The following is a 12,636-nucleotide window of genomic DNA, read 5'->3' as shown; positions in this document are numbered from 1 at the left end:
AGCTCTCTGATTTAACAGTTCAAGAGCTATCCTAGCAGTCTCATCCCGCTGTCCTTTGGAACTAGCTTTTGGATGGGGAAGAGAGAGGTATTAGCATCTTACAAAATTCCAAGTTCAGACTTGAGGAAGAAGCAGAAAATAATTTCCATGGAGCTTGAGTTCCAATACATATTCAATGCTACCTTGCATCACAAGTTTACCTTTTCTCCGTGAAAAATGTAAAGAAACTATAAGTAAATATTTATAAAATAGAAGCATAGGAAATTCTGGCAAATATTATTTGCAAGCTTCTAATGGGATATAATTATGAAAAATTAACTGCATCTTCAATTCCTTCATCCGATGGAAAAATTCTAATTCTTTTTTTACCTCAGATATAATCCTTTCTTCCTAAGAGCCTATGTGTACCTCATCTTTGCAGTACCTGTGCTGCTACCTGAAGAATCCTCTTCCACATTTAGTCTAACAGGACTTCAGGCCAACAATTAAATCCCTGGGCGCTAGTTAGTTAGCTACTGCGTTTGGGACTCGGGAAGAGACACTTTGGTGGTTTGCTTCTCCAGAGCCTTGGGCAAACTTCTGAATAGAGACAAAAGTTGTTTTAAAAGCCTTTAAATATAGAGCATTTAATTAATGTGATAAATTTCTGTAATTTGAAAAACACAGTCCTGGCAAGTTCACCCTGCCAACAGTTTAAGACTCAGTCCTGGATAACCCTTTCTGCCCCCATTCTTTATGAGTATTTTTCTCCTTTCTTTTCTCCTCCTAAATGCTCTTGAGGAGCCACAGACTTACTCTTTAGTCTTTGAGAAGAAATATCACCAGCTAGCAGGCACCCTGTCCACCACACCCCCAACAACACACCTTATCGACCGAGTGCTGCTGCATGGGCATCCTCCGGTCCCTCTATGGTCAGTGGGGAAGAGCCACGGCTGGGCAGTGCAGCTGCCCCAGCAAGATGAGAGAGAGGAGGCAGAAGGCTCAGCCAATCAGCAGCAAGGCGGGGAGCCAGCGTGGCCAATCAGGGCCAAGCATGCTTCTGCCGTGGAAATTAGGACACCGCAGGTGGGACTCTCCTGCCCAGATGGGGCGATGACAACACACACACCTCACGGGTGAATCATGCCCCCTCTGACCTTTACCCAGGCGTCGGGGATAGGTAGGGCTTCTGAAGGTCGATAACCTAAACTAGGATGTTGACCAAAATCTACAGAATCACGCCATACAAAAGACTTGCTAATATTTTATGGCCAGTTCTGGCAAAACATGCTACACTGGTCTGTTTAGTTTGACCTCGCAGTATTCTGCTGTTAGTTTTTCACTTTTTTACTCCTTTCTTACAGTTGGAAAAGACACAGAAAATTCCAATCATCATAATACTGCCAAGCATTTTCTCAAAGCAAAGCGTTAATGGGGTTGTTTTATCTCGTGTACCCTGTGGGAAGAACCCAAAGTGATTGCATCTGACCTGCATTAAAAACTAAACTTTTTTTTTTTTTTTCCAGAAGCATTTTCACAAGGTCTCTGCTGAAGACTGGGAGAAGACCAAAAGCTGGATGACATATAGAATAGAGTAGAGTAGAGTAGAGTAGAGTGGAATATTTGCAGTTGGAAGGGACCTACAACCATCTGTCTGGTCCAACTGCCTGACCACTTCAGGGCTGACCAAAAGTTAAAGCATGTTATTAAGGGCATTGTCCAAATGCCTCTTAAACACTGCCAGGCTTGGGGCATCAGCCGCCTCTCTAGGAAGCCTGTTCCAGTGTTTGACCACCCTCTCGGTAAAGAAATGCTTCCTAATGTCCAGTCTGGACCTCTCCTGCTGCAGCTTTGAACCATTCACATGCATCCGATCCTGGATCCCAGGGAGGAGAGCTCAGCACCTCCCTCTCCATTTCGTCTCCTGAGGAAGCTGCAGAGAGCAATGAGGTCACACCTCAGCCTCCTTTTCTCCAAAGCAGACAAATCCAGAGTCCTTCGCTGCTCCTCAGAGGGCTTTCCCTCCAGCCCTTTCATCAGCTTTGTTGCCCTCCTCTGGATGCATTCAAGGACCTTAACAGTATGACAGATATTTCTATTTAACCAGGAATACCAGGAAATCCATGAACCAAAGACTGTTCACAAGAACCTTCTTCAACGTCCTGATGTTTGTACACTTAAAATGTAATTAAAATTCAAAATGCTGACAGCATTTTAAGAACGTTATCTATTTTTAAGATTTATTGTATTGAACTGTATTCTTTCAGTTAATCACCTTTAATTAAGGAGTAGTATTTTATTTACATTATTCTATTATGAAAGACATCACTTCCTATCTTCTACTACCCTATTAAGAGATCATAATCTTCCTTTTCTTTCTGTACCACCAAACTTACCATTGATACCAATGTCATAAAGAGTAATGAAAATGCATACTACCACAAATGCAACAGCAAACTGGCAACACCGTCAAATAAATGACCCAGTAAAGGAATGTCAACTGATTGCACTAGAAACACATAAACAAGAGATGGGATCTTACAAATGCATATACGCAAGACCTCCTGCACTGCCAGCTAGGAGATACTGAGAGGTAACCAGAGGGATCAGAACTATTACTCCAGGCTACTCGGAGCAGCAAGGAATACTCCATGAATATTTGTTTTGACAGGCAGATATATAAATGTCAGGCAATGTATTGCTGTAATCTCAGTAATATGGTTATAAAACAGCATAGATAAGACAAGCAATATGGTTATGTTGGCTGTAACACTAATAAAATACTATATTGAATAAGCTGGTAAAGACTCAGACCATGAGTTTACAATGTGAGAGTTGTAAACCTGCTGTCCCAGCTCTTACACAACATACTGCTTGCGGTTTATTTCAAAGGAACAGTATTTCCACTGAATCAAACATAGGACACAAATTCAGTATTAATTTACCTGTACTCCAGAATTGCCAGTTAAAGAAAAAAAGGCTTTTTCAGGTCTCCACACTTGAAATGACAATTTTGAGATCATAAATTAAATACCGACTGAACTAGTGGTGAATTCCTGACTCTGGTGAAACCATGATTACAAAGTTTCCTACGTACTGAAACTACTGTGCAAGTGCAGATCAGCCCTACGCTGTATGCACATGGAGTTCCCTAGTGCTTGGAATGCCTTCAATGCATATTCCTGTGGGAATCGGAGCCACTGGTTTTTTTTTGCTGTTGTTGTTTAGATCTCTGATTTTATGGTAGCCCATATAGAGTTAGCTGCTTTTTCTTTAAAATAATCACATTAGAGTTGTGCCACCAAGGGTGAGTCAATTCATTTTAGGAACAAGCCAGGGAACATGGAGGAGAGGCCAGAGTCCAGACCACTGAAAGGAAGGGGATCCATACTGGGCAGTGGGTGAGAATTTTAAAGGGTACATGGTGGACAAAAGGGAAGCCAGCTGCTCACCTAAGCGAAAGAGTATCTTCTTGAATAAAGGGTTGCAAACCCTGGCAGAGTTCTAGAAATATTTTGTTTCTATTCAAAGCTGTTTAAACCAAATCAGACCAAGCAGCCTGTTTCCTTTTTCCTCATTGACACTAGGACTTCTGACCGCTTTCATGGCCCCCAACAGCCTTCAGCTTGCTCGCTGCAATTTCTGAGCCAAAGATCTGGTAACTTACGTCGCAACTGGAAATGCTAGAAAGCATAACAAAGCTTCGGCTAACGTCAACTTACATACCTGTATAACAAGGTAAAAGATGTGAGGGCTATTTTCGTCAGGGTCTGGTATCCTTATCAAACTGCTTTGATGTTTCCAGTAGGCAGTATTGATATAGCACTGAGTCCTGGACTTTGCAGGAGAATTGACAAACTATTTGCTTGAATACCTCAGGTGTGCTGCGAGACAATGAATGATAAAACAGTAACCACTCCAAAACTATTTCAGAGAAAATGTGCATAAGTGGTCTTGCAGATATGAAGAGCTGAGGTATATGTATACCATATACATCTTTTGTTGAGTACTCCAAACTGACTCTATGAAACAACAAAAGTGAATGAGAAGGGAGAGAAAGAAACTTTATTTCTTCCAGACACTATTTTCTGACAAATTCTGACAAAGCAAACCATTGTTACAGAGCATCCTTGCCTCCTCTTAAGGGCCAGCTGCCTTCCCAAGCTCTCCCTGTCCTTTTCTTAGTTTCTTCTTTGCTCAAAGAGGGAAGGCCAGGAAAAATTCCTATAAATGTTAAAAAAAAAATTTGCTTTCCTGACACCTACTTTGCCAATCAGAAGAAATTTCTGTAATATCCTACATTTCATCTCCAAATGAAAGTGGTTTGCTCAGCACACAGTTAGTGCTATTGGGCGGATGTTACCATTGCCGCAATCCTCCAGCATACTTTCTGTAGCTCGAAAGTACTCAACTGAATTTATTTTGAAACACATTCTAGTCTAAATTTAGTGGTGAGGATTCTTAATAGGCTATGTGATTTGTATCATAATCATTATATGAAGAGATACATTTGTTTACTTTTCCTTCAAAAACAGTCCTCCTTCTGCCTTATATTTGTGTGACAATATTTATACCCTATTTCCAAGGCCTTTAAGTATTGCCACATTTTTTATTTATAAGGGAACGTTATACTTCCTACGTTCAATAATTATATTTCCTCCTTAAAAATATGCCAAGATATAATACAGTAGGATTACTTACAGCTCAAAATAGCTCTAGCTGTAACTATAGTGTTGTTCTTCAGAAAAATAATATTAGATTATAACAGTACATTGTAAGAGCCGACTAAAATTTACATCATATATTTTGCACTCTTAAGGAAATATATTAAATGTACTCTCAATAAACGTGTAACTACCTGATAAGCCAGCAAACCTTTAATTTATACATTTTTTTCTAGAAAATAAAAAGTAAAAATTATCCTTTCTTACATATTAAAAATTTTCAACTCCTTGTCTTTAATTTCTTGCCTTTGCTCATGTTAGCGCTTTGCTCGTCTGATTTAAACGCTGCCAACATTCGCGTAAGTCTGGTACTCTATAAATAACAATAAGAGTCCACACCCCGAAAGTCCTAGTTAGTTGATGTCACTGTGAGCCTCGCATGACAATTAGTGAGCAAAAAAAAAGGTTTGACTTGACTACAAAAGCATAGAAAGCGAGAGATCAAATGGATTACTTCTACTGATTTTTTTTTTTGCCACAGTAGAGATGAGGGAAAAAAATTCTGTGCATGGCTTATCGATGCCATACACTTACGTGCTGCTCAGGAGAGGCACCTGACATGAACAGCGCATACAACAGCAATGGTGTATGAACATTGCATCATCTTATCTTATGCATTGTGCAAGCTGACAAATAGTATTGTCCCTATGTGCTTTTAAGGTGAGTGCTCGGGTGTGGCTGCAAACATATGCAATACTTCATATGAGCCACAGTGACTACCCCGTGTTAGTGATTTAACAGACTCTATATTCAGACTTAAGTAAATGTAAACACCTCTTCACGGAGTGGAAGACATTACAGAAGAGGGATCCCACTACTGAAATATACAGTCCAAAAGAAAACCGGAGCCTTAACATTAACAATCAAAATTCATGGTTTTCACAGTCACAGAGAAGCTAAATTGTCTCTCTTACACATCCCACCTCCTGGTATTACTGAAAAATGCTCTTGGTGTGTAATTTGTCTATGGATCCAGAATACTTCAAGCACAGTTGAAATAGGTTTATAGGCTATTTGTAAGTCCCTGTGGCCTAGAGGATTCACCTGTATAGTGGAGTTAATGCAATGCTTTGTGTGGTCCACTCATGAGTGAGCAGCTAGGGTTCATTAAAGTAAGCTTAGCTTCAGAGCTTCTACCAATCTGACAGTACTGGGTCAAAAATACTGTAGCTACATGCTACAAAACACTGAGTGCTATAAACTCGCTTTGCTGATGCACTCTCTCTCATTCATTCAAAAATTTTGATTGCTTAGGCTAATTGAGTTTTGGCTAATTTGAGAGAAACGTTGTTGCATGTCCATAACTGATACCCACAAAATCTGCCCTACTCTATGGTCAGACAACGCACAGACTTGGTATTAATAAGCAGAGCTGCAGCTTATGAGTTTCTTTCAATCTCCTAGGCCAAGAGGGAGACGCTCGCAGTAGTGGACATTCCTTTGGACTTCAAAATAAACTTAAACACTTGGAATCCACTTCTTTGAAACTGTAACTAAAGGATGTTTATTACTTATCTGTATGTCCATCTGTACAAGGATGTTCTTAGGTAAGAGAATGCGATTATAGCTTTGGGGGCTCTCAGGTTCATCATTTATTGAAGCCCAAAAGCAGCCATCATAGAAAGAGGCGTACTTTTCTGATAGGCAGAGAGGTTGTCTACTTTTGCCTAACAACATGTGCACAACCACTTGAATACAAAAGCATAAAGGAAGCAGAGGAAAGAGGGAAGATATGATGGGCTCATGTGGTTTCTGCTAATATCAGATTCTCAAGCAACAGCCAGTTAACAATACATTTTCCAGGACATGATCAAGAAGGTATTTGGTATTGTACAGGTTTCCAGCAATAAATAATATCACTTCCACCTCGACTTTTCTATTTGTCTCTGAACACGCCTTGCAAGCAGTAGTGAAGTAATCCCCACAGCTCCTTCTGAGGCAGGGAAGGATTATTATTTGTACCTAAATCTGCAGATGAGGAAACCAAGTCACAGAGGGATTAAGTGACTCGGCCAAGGTCATATAGAAAGTCTGCTGCCACTCATGCTATGCGTCAGTCCTTGTCAGCACTCAGTGACACTCCCTGAAAAGTTCACTCAACCCCTTTCTCTGCATAGGCCAGCATCTTTAAGGTTTCATAAGTATCATCTTCCACCCTACCCTCGACTGGAAGAAGAAAACTCATCAGCCCAAGTCAGAGTGAGGCTGAGCATGGTCCCGAGTTAAGGGCTTTCCTGCTGTTCCATGTAGGACTGTCAATTATGTCCAGGTCCAGGATTCTACTTTATTTTCACTTCTGTCAGGAATGCCTCCTAATGGACTCCTCTAACTTAAAACTATGCAGCTATGCAGGATCATATTGCTCAAACAGACCACACAATAAATGCATGCAGTAATTATTTTCAAAGATACATACCTATTCCTCTCAGAACGCACACAGGACACAAACCTCCCAATTTCTACTCCTGCTCTTAAAAAAAGCCACCTTCCTCTCTACACAATATAAATCAGCTCAAAGTTTCATACAATTCATGTCGTACTATATGTGTGTGTATATAGGCCTACAGACAATTCACAAATAGCATAATACCTCTTCTATGGATGCTGTTATGCTATAGATGGAAATCTCTAAGTATATAATTCTTATAGCAAAAAATAGCAAGAATAATCTTAAAATATTAAAACCCACATGCTGAAGTGTTTAACTTTTACAGCAACTTTCTAACCAAAATCTCTGATGCGTTTTTATGTGTAAACATTTATGTGATACCATTAACATATTATTATTTCATGTGTGTTTGTGTATCAGAATAGCTAGTGTACTTAGTTTGGGTGATGTCTTTGGGTGATGAAAAACTTAAGTGCACATCAGGTCCCTTTCTTCTTGCTGGTAAAGCAGAAACCTGAGCTTCATCTTAGATCTTCAGTTCAGGAGGAAATTTCCTCATATCTTCCTCACATTAATTCTTCTGCTCCTGAATTTGAAAAAACACCCTGAATCTCTTGTTTCAAGGTTTCAAAGCTCTACTTTGTGCACATAACAGTGGAATAATGTTTGGGGTTTTTCTTTTACTGTTTAATAGTTTGTTAAATTATACACTTTGACATTTCAAAAGACCCTGATAAAACAAAGACCTTTTGTAATTTATTGACTTTTAACTTACATTATGTTAATTTGCATTTCATATGCAACTTAGGAAACAGTCTTTCAACTGAATGGCAGTCTTTTTGTAAGATCAGCATGGCAGACAATAAATAGAGCAACCAACTCTGTGAAGTAAAGAAATAGCCAATGTGAATTTGGGGGGATTGTGGTTAACCCATGAGAAGTTAGCTGTGTTGGAAGGGGAAAGAGAAAAACTGCTGAAATCCCGCTTCCCCTCCCTCACCTTCTTCAAATTCAGGTCTAGGATTCTTGCATTCTTTATAACCTGTCTCTATTTAAAAGCAATCCTATACCAAGAATAGCTCAGTCCCTCCATTATATTAGTAAAAAAGAAGCAGAGCTGGTCTTGGTTTTTTCTTTCACTGATTCAGTAATCCACCTTTTCAGTTCATGCATTAGTAGTGCTGCTTCATAACCAGGAGTGCCTTTTCTTTGAGGACAGAAAGAGTCCTTTTGTAAACGAAGGAATAGGCAGAAGAGCTGGGGGAGCTGCCATCTATTCCTTGCTCTGTCACAGATTTCCTGTGTGACTCTAGCAAGTCATTCATCTCTATATGCCTCATCTAGAAAATGGGATAATGATATTTAACTATTCCATTGGGAGGCTTAATGGTTGTGAAATGTGCTGAGCTCCTTGGATGGAAGGAAGCTGCTGTCAGAGTAAACAGTAATAGTGTGATTACATTTGGTGGGGAGGTTTTAGGAGAGTCACTCTGTAATATCAATATCACAATTCTGCATTACACAGAGAAGCCTAGCCGATCAAGTGAGTTACTTATGGAGAAATTTGTGTTTTACTTCACTTGTGCTATCTATGCATACTGTCTGGACCCCAAAGTCAAGAAGAATTGTTAACACCCAGTAAGCCTGTGGAAAGAGATACCTTCTTTAGAGAATGACACATCCTTTCTCTAGTCTTAGAATCTAACTACCAGCATCAGCCTACAAAAGATTTAAAAACATGCCTACAGGCTTTGAAATCTGCTACAGACTTGTAAATCCCACCATCTGACAGATCAAAGTCATAGACAGTGGCACAGATATTAGTTCCTTATTGATTTTTCCTCTGATATTCTAAAAAACAATGGGTCTTGAACTAATGTATCTGGCATTCACATATTCTTAAATGGGAATGCAGCTATGGATTCTGAACAAATTTGTGAAAAAATATCTAATTCAGTCAGTCAGTGGAAACCACAGAAGCTGAGAATCTCTAAAAAAACCACATCACCTTTTTTTGGAACTTCTCTATGGATGTAGGTACCTAATGTTAGACACACAGACTTGGCAGTTCTAACTTTCCAAAGCCTCACCTCCCTCCAGTGTCCCATCCTCACCCTCCTTCTCATCAATATTTCCTGGTTTTAGGTTTTTTCTAGGTTTATATTCCTTTAATTGAGAAGAAGACGTGACATCAAATACTCTTCTATACTGCTTTTGGCCAGCATAACATGAAAAACGTCATGACTATCTCCTACAACCTCAAACAAGTCATGCTGTCAAAATGACTGGCAACTTATTTTTGGGCAACTTGAAACTCATGCTTCTGCATCCACCACAGCAATCCTCATTTCATTTGTGATAAAGGATTAATACTGGTCACCTAAATCCTCTGTGATGTTTTAATGTTGGTAAAATGTTGATGAACATGTGTTGTTTTTCTCTTCAAATTAAAAGGTCACCTGAAGAAAATAGATCTGTTTATACACACTGTTTGTAAATACCTAATACCCCATTACTGGCACCTTAAAAAATTCTTGATGTCCACAGCCACTACCTTGACTACAGGAAATAACAAGCCACTTTTTCACTTGAAAAAGGAACTTAATCAGGCATTCGCTTTCACCAAATGCATGTTACTAAATAACGATGAATTAGAACAGTGTAACATAATAGAGAAAACAATGTGTAAGAGACAGAGAAAACCATGGTATCACCGTCTACAGAACACGTCCTCAAAGGTAAGGCATGGCTTTCATGGGATTACTAGGAATGTTATTACAATCATAGCAGGCATAGCCTTCTAATGGTAGTCATGCTAGCATTGGTCCCATCTAATCCATTCAATTCACAAGTCTTTAGGAATGTAACTCAATTTTCTCTAGGAAACATTAGCTGGCCACAAGAGATCCATATTTCAGAAAAAAATATGAGATCTTGGGACAAACATGAAGTTCACATATTGTTCTGTCAAACACAGGGCAACTAGCTAGCTAACCAATGTTCAAGATTTCATTACACCATTTTGCAACCCCTCCACAACAACACAGCTGAATAAGGATCCTCTCCCAGCCAAGTCACATTTCATGGTTTCATATCTTAAAGATCAGGAGATTCTGCAACATCACACTAGTGCCTATTGAACTGCTGGAACAACTTTTCGTTGGAAAGTGAGCAATTCTGAGTGGAGCCAAATGACATCATTTAAATACATTAGTAGGTAGCTGCCCTTTTGAGTCCATCACCAGATGACCCTATTTGTGTCAACCCAAGTAAAACAAAAGACCAGTTATGATACATAAGTGGCCAGAACTCATGTAGCGGGTCAACAGGTTAAAATATTCATCCTGCAGCCAGCACCTTGGGAAACACACATAAAATTATTAGTTGAAGTCCCCAAAAGAAGAAAAAAATTACCATTTACTGTAGTAATTTTCAAAAACTCAATCACAGATGAGTGTTGAAATAGGAATTGGTAACAGAGGACCACTGTGGTTGTTTCTGCTTGGCAGTATCTGAATAATGCAAATTCTGTTAGTAGCAGTACCTGAAGTAGATGACAAATTACGAGTTATTATTATGTTAAGGTTACAAATTGGACGTAGGAATACCTGAATGCACTCCTGTTCTCTTACTGTTTTCTGCCTGTGTCTGTGCTCAGGTAAGACTTTGTGACAAGAATAATTTTAATATATATTGTCTTCTAAAGCGCTCAGTACAGACCTTTGTAAGACAAACCATAGCAGATATGCTACAGGAGACAGCTTTAAACCTCTGAAAACTCTTGGGTTAACTTTACTTCAAATTTTAAACCAAGAAGCATTCACCTGTTTTGCAGATTGCTGAAAAATAGATGTACTGTGATAAAGGCCCACCCAACACCTAGAACTGATCATCCACTAAAGCTGGGGCTTTTCTAGTATGTGTTTATACTCTAGCATCTGTGGGTTTAAAGTTAACTCAGGGCACATAAGTTCCAAATATTGACTTCCAGCAAAAGGAATGCAGTAACCACACTATAAGCTGATCTCATTGACAGGCCCATACAAATCTTCACTTGCTTATAACAACACAGAGATTTACAGCTGTGAATGAGCCCTACTTTTAACTCAGAAGGCAGCGTCTGCCAGCAGGACCTAACACTCAGTGGAGAAAAATGTGAGCTTGGCATGACTAAGGTAGGCATTAGAAGATGTACAGCTGGGAGTGGATAAACTGGAATGGGCAAGGTCGAGAGTATTAAAATTTGGCCTATTTCTTCTACTGAAATGCTCAGTGAAGGATTGTACAAGGACAAGGTACCATACAGTTGGTATGTAAAAAATAATGAAAAGAAACCACTCTTCAAAAAGAGTGTTAGGAAGAAGAATGTGTATGACAAGTTCATGCAAATTAGGAATTAAGAATATTTAGGAAAATGTGAAGAGGTATTTAAAAACACTAAAGGAAGAAGTTACAGTTACTTATTTTCCCACAGATCTTGCTCTTGATATGTATTTGGCAATATGGGTGGAAAAAAAGGATATAATATTGTATATCGTGTTCAGCTCACTCTCAAACTCCCCAGTTGATTTTCTTTCCATCTGATTTGAATTGTGTGAAATTATAAAGGACATACCGTATCATGCAGCTACACAAGCTACCGTGCCAAGACTGCGGAGCTCTCAAATTGCACAAACTCTTGTGCCTTGCTAAGAAGGTAGGAGCATATAATAGTTGAAACAAGGAAAGTAAAAGGGCAGAAAGGGAGCCAGAGGAGCAAGTCCTCCACTGGGCTGAGCCCCCAAAGTAAGAACTGTAAACAGTATGGATTTCCAGTTTAACGTTTTCAAAGCTTCATGTGTGAGTGACCCTGAAGTAGCTCTAAAGGACTGAGAGGAATACTAACCACTACCTTCAAATGCAGCTCTTTCCCATTCAGCTTTTGGTAAGAGCAATGAGAGGTCTTTGAACGTCATAAGCTTTCTATTTGCTCCCCATATAAACCCCTCATTCAGACAGTTACATGAGCGAGTCATAGGTAACCGGCAAAATGATCAATGGCCCAGCTACCCTCTGAATGAAATTTACTCCTTTTTCCTACATGAATATTAAATGTTTAATGGGTAACTATAGGAAGTTTATAATTTCAGAGCATAAAAATTAACTTTCATTATAACTCATATTTGTAATATATGGTGTTAATAAGTTTTGAGTGGAAAAATTAACTTTCTTTATAATTCATACATGTAATAAACCTCAAATTGTAATGTTTATGTTTATGTGGTCAGCTGCAAGGTACCTAAAGTTTTATACATTCCTAATTTTTACTTTGAAAGTGTTTAAGTGTCTTTTAATTGTAGAGGGCCACTTTGTTGGAAGGGTGTAACCCAAAGTTCAAGGGCTGACACTGACTGGTGTGGTGATGACTTGGAGCTCTAGGGAACTGGGATGTCCCTCAATTTATATTGATGCCAGTTAAGACACATTACAGACTTTTCTGGCCTCTTGGCTGGTGGTAACCTTGATTCTTATTCCCTCGCTACAGAAACACAAGCTAGTTAGGAT

At 39.2% G+C, this 12,636-nt stretch overlaps 1 protein-coding gene across 1 annotated transcript in view; it reads right to left on the bottom strand.

Annotated features, from left to right (window-relative positions):
* LOC142059399 (uncharacterized) overlaps window positions 1–12,636 on the bottom strand; it is an 84,410-nt gene that overhangs the window by 55,071 nt on the left and 16,703 nt on the right. Inside the window, exon 4 of the mRNA XM_075098221.1 lies at window positions 3,706–3,863. The gene's annotated coding sequence lies outside the window, so the exon portion shown is untranslated. The remainder of the gene's footprint in view (window positions 1–3,705; window positions 3,864–12,636) is intronic.

The sequence above is a fragment of the Phalacrocorax aristotelis genome, chromosome 6, assembly GCF_949628215.1.
Source record: "Phalacrocorax aristotelis chromosome 6, bGulAri2.1, whole genome shotgun sequence".
NCBI classification, from domain to species: Eukaryota; Metazoa; Chordata; class Aves; order Suliformes; family Phalacrocoracidae; genus Phalacrocorax; species Phalacrocorax aristotelis.
This window is presented reverse-complemented; position numbering and strand designations above follow the sequence as displayed.